This window comes from Seriola lalandi, unplaced genomic scaffold (assembly GCF_002814215.2).
Source record: "Seriola lalandi dorsalis isolate HSWRI2012SDOR001 ecotype SW California unplaced genomic scaffold, Sedor1 jcf7180002054945, whole genome shotgun sequence".
Classification (NCBI taxonomy): Eukaryota; Metazoa; Chordata; class Actinopteri; order Carangiformes; family Carangidae; genus Seriola; species Seriola lalandi.
This window is the reverse complement of record NW_019525496.1, coordinates 373,016-376,394: the sequence shown is the minus strand read 5'-3', so window position 1 is coordinate 376,394 and position 3,379 is coordinate 373,016. Positions and strand designations below refer to the sequence as shown.

The following is a 3,379-nucleotide window of genomic DNA, read 5'->3' as shown; positions in this document are numbered from 1 at the left end:
ACACCTGTGGCCACAGAGGGCGCCGTCCCTGCTGCTACAAGGATCCTCTGGTCCCTCCCTGACTGTGGACCAGGACCAGGACCTGGACACATCCAGCGGTTCCTCAGTGGATTGATGTTGGCGGCTTGTTAGTGAATCCTCTTCTCTGTCTCTCTGTGGGTTAACACACTGGTCGTCTGGTCTGGGATGATCAATAAAAACTAATCAACTACTACTACTTTCTACTGAAAAAATAGTCCCACACCCCCCTTCCTCACAGACCCAGTTCTCATCAGTCCACTCAGCAAAACACACATAACACACACACACACACACACACACACACACACACACACACACACACACACACACACACACACACACGTTCCCTTCATGTGACTCATGTTTCAGAGAAATGTGATTCAGTCTGATGTTGAACTGTCAATCATGCAGTCACTGTGTGTGTGTGTGTGTGTGTGTGTGTGTGTGTGTGTCTGTGTTTCCTGTGGTCTTTGAAGCTGTCAATCAAACCTCATCTGCACAGTAGAGACATGAAGAAGACTTGGGGGGGGGCAGTCTGAAAGAGAGGAGAAACTATTTTAGAGAAGGGTTCTCCCCTAATCATCATATTACTGTTCCACATCAACACACACACACACACACACACACACACACACACACACACACACACACACACACACACACACAGGTTTCATTTGTGAATCTATCACAGCATAAAAGACATGACTCAGTTTCTCTCTCTCTCTGATTTCCCAGAATGCCTTTGTGGAGTTGTACGGCGAGTCCAGACCTCCAGTCAGTTTCTGGTCTCTGAGGACAGTGTTTGGACTGGCTGTACTGGGAGCAGCTGGGATCGCACTGGGAGCCTTGTTCACCCAGAAATAACTCAGACTCCGGGACCAGACTGATCCAACCCAGACCAGTCTGAACCGGTCTGAACCGATTTAGTCTGGTCTGGTCTGGACTGATCTGGACTGATTGGATCTGGTCTGGACTGGTCTGGACGGATCTGGTCTGGTCTGGTCTGATTGGATCTGGTCTGGACTGGTCTGGTCTGGAGTGATCTGGACTGATCTGGACTGATTGGATCTGGTCTGGACTGGTCTGGACGGATCTGGTCTGGTCTGGTCTGATTGGATCTGGTCTGGACTGGTCTGGTCTGGAGTGATCTGGACTGATCTGGACTGATTGGATCTGGTCTGGACTGGTCTGGACGGATCTGGTCTGAACTGATCTGATTGGATCTAGGCTGGACTGGTCTGGTCTGATCTGGACTTGACAGGACTGGTCTGGTCTGGTCTGGACTGATCTGGTCTGATCTGGTCTGGACTGGTCTGGTCTGATCTGATTGGATCTGGTCTGGTCTGGTCTGGTCTGGTCTGGACTGATCTGGACTGATTGGATCTGGTCTGGACTGGTCTGGACGGATCTGGTCTGGTCTGGTCTGATTGGATCTGGTCTGGACTGGTCTGGTCTGGACTGGTCTGATCTGGACTGGTCTGGAGTCTGCAAATACAAAGACACAGCAGTTCTACACAATAAGAGTCCTGTAATGATCACTGAGGTTGGAGTTTCAAAATAAAAGTTCCACTGCCTTCCTGTTAGCTGACAGGCTCACAATGAACTGGACCATGTTCCGCAGTGTTTCATGTTTATCAACAAATCACCATGACAACCGCTCTGAATGTTCATGGACATCAACATCACCTCCATGTTTTTATTCTGATACTAATTCCGTGTCGTTCATGTTGAACCTGTTGACTGATGTTGACTAACACGGATGAAGACAGACGAGGACTCACAGGAGACAAAGAGACATCACAGACGTTGTCTTCACTCACAGCGAAGACACTCAGCAGAGACGACCTTCAAAGACTCAACATGCAGATTAAACTGCGACTGTCAGAGGAAACAAAAAACAAACTGCCGCCCAGCGACAGTCAGAGCGGCCATTTTGTTTTCAGGTTGTCCGTCCGTCTCATTGTCTCAGTAAAACCTTCAAAGAACTTCTTCAAATTTGGTACCAACATTCACCTGGACTCAACGATGAACTGATTAGACTTTTGAGGTCAAAGGTCAAGGTCAGTGTGACCTCACAACTCAAGACTTCACACAGAAACTATGACAACATTTCTCACAAATGGTTGATATTTTATATTTTCTATGACTCTGGATAAACAGGAAGTGACCTGAGCTGATTCCAGATGAACAGTGATCCAGCAGCAGGACGATGGACGCCAGCGGCTGCATCTGATTGGCTCCTGACAGTTGACCAACATTTCTCCAGGGTGAATCAGACGTGGCTAATGAGTGTTTATAAAGCTCAGGTATAAGAAGAGAGTCACAGATCTGTGACTGCAGAGCTTCATCGCTTCAACTGTTAGTTATGATACCTGCTCAGTTAACCCTGGGTTTACCTGTCCAGGTACAAACGCATTTATGTGAAAGGGGCGGAGTTGTTAATTATAAGCAGCATTGTCTGAACCATGAATGAAGTTCTTAATATGATATGAGAGGAAACGCTGACACCTGCAGGTGAGTTGGGTTATAACCACGTCCAATAGTCACATTCAACAAGGTGACATGTAAACAATATGATCACATGACTGGAATGAAAAATACATATTTCTAAATATAACTACTATTAAAGTCAGACTAAAGATATATTGTGAATAAGGTGAAGAATTATTATGAACAAACTTATGAAGGTGATGAAGATAAAACAGTGAACGTTACTGTCACTGCTGCAGAGGAGGGAAAGAAAAGGAGACAGAGTCAGTGACTGAAGTGTTTGAAATGTATAAATCAAATTAATAATCATAAATATTGATCAGTGTGTGGATCATGTAAATGTTTATTCTTCCTCATTATTCTGAACTCAATGATGAAGAAGAGTAAAAGCTTCATCACTGTCAGATTAAGGATGTCCTGCTCGCTCGTACACTTCTCTGCACTGCTGGATTATTATATCACATGACGTTCAGCCTCTGACAGAGGAAATTTATCTTTGATTACTGATTATTTTACTGATTGATTAGTATTATTGACTTTATAAAATGTTCAGATGAACTGACTCTGATGTTCATGTATCAGACTGTTGCTGTTGTGTCAACATGTGATTTCATTTTCTATTTTTCATTTTCCATATTTTCCTTTTGTAATGAGCTTGTCATGAACTGAACATGTTGGTGTTGGTTGGTTCAATTATTTTTATGCACTTTGTTATTTTTTTGTTTTTATCTGACGACAGGAAGTGACAGTTCATATGTGGAAATCTTTAATTCAGCTTCTGACGTTATAAGATTCTGTCTGGAAAAACTTTTGTTTTAGTCAGAAATGTTGAAATGATTAATGAGAGTAAATGTGATGACAATGTTTT

At 43.9% G+C, this 3,379-nt stretch overlaps 1 protein-coding gene and 1 long non-coding RNA gene across 2 annotated transcripts in view; one reads left to right on the top strand and one right to left on the bottom strand.

The window, feature by feature from the left end:
* Nucleotides 1-3,379, bottom strand: part of LOC111644959 (uncharacterized) — an 80,064-nt gene that overhangs the window by 39,850 nt on the left and 36,835 nt on the right. The window lies entirely within an intron of this gene.
* LOC147817529 (uncharacterized) lies at nt 2,044-2,766 on the top strand. Its single transcript, XR_015436282.1, has 2 exons — nt 2,044-2,081; nt 2,182-2,766. It is a non-coding gene; the product is annotated as an uncharacterized LOC147817529 (long non-coding RNA).